The sequence below is a fragment of the Microtus ochrogaster genome, unplaced genomic scaffold (genome assembly GCF_000317375.1).
Source record: "Microtus ochrogaster isolate Prairie Vole_2 unplaced genomic scaffold, MicOch1.0 UNK169, whole genome shotgun sequence".
NCBI lineage: Eukaryota > Metazoa > Chordata > Mammalia > Rodentia > Cricetidae > Microtus > Microtus ochrogaster.
In genome coordinates this window covers 35,475-36,281 of record NW_004949267.1, presented here as the reverse complement: position 1 = coordinate 36,281, position 807 = coordinate 35,475, and the positions used below count along the sequence as shown (strand labels likewise).

The following is an 807-nucleotide window of genomic DNA, read 5'->3' as shown; positions in this document are numbered from 1 at the left end:
GTCCTTGGTTCGGATGTCTGGAGGTAGGTTACCCACGTAGATGCGGCAGTCGTTGTTCCCCGCCGGGCCACGAATCACACCACCTCCTGACATGGAGGCGACGAAAAAGCTCGGACTCGAGAAGAGGCCTTCCCACCAAGCCTAGCATATGGCCGAGCGAGCCCTGAGCTGCACCACGTCTCCTAGAACAAAGATTTTTAAGAGTCAGAAGAACTTCCCAAGCTCTGACTGCTTGGGAAACCATATTGCTCACTCCTATCAACATCTCTTTGCCTATGTCATCAGTAATTTTATGGTAAGCTTTGTAATCCCAGTAATTTTTCACATACTGTTTCCCTTTCTTGACATGTCCTTTACTACTTCATCCAAAATAAATGTTGTTATTCTACAAATTTCTGTACATAAATGACTAACTCTTATTGAGCATGGTGGCACATACCTTTTATTCCAGCACTTTGGAGGCAGTGACAGGCAAATTTCTGTGAATTTCAGGCAAACCCATTTGAGATAGGATTTCCAGGCTACCAAGGACATCATAATGAGATACTGTACCAAAATAAAAAGGACTGTCTCTGGGAACCTCATTCTGAATGTTCCTTTCACATAGCCAATCCATGTATCAATTGCTGTGTTTATAAATGATAAACACAGCAATTTGATCATATTTATCCCTTCTTACCCTTTAATATCTCCTAGATCAATCATTCCATCGCCCACCCACAAACTTAGAGTTTTCTTTTTAAAATAATCCTTTTTGGATGCTCACCTTACTAGACCTGGATGGAGGTGGGTGGTCATTGGACTTCC

General features: G+C 42.5%; 1 protein-coding gene across 8 annotated transcripts in view; it reads left to right on the top strand.

Annotated features, from left to right (window-relative positions):
* Fam133a (family with sequence similarity 133 member A) overlaps window positions 1-807 on the top strand; it is a 40,219-nt gene that overhangs the window by 35,402 nt on the left and 4,010 nt on the right. The window lies entirely within an intron of this gene.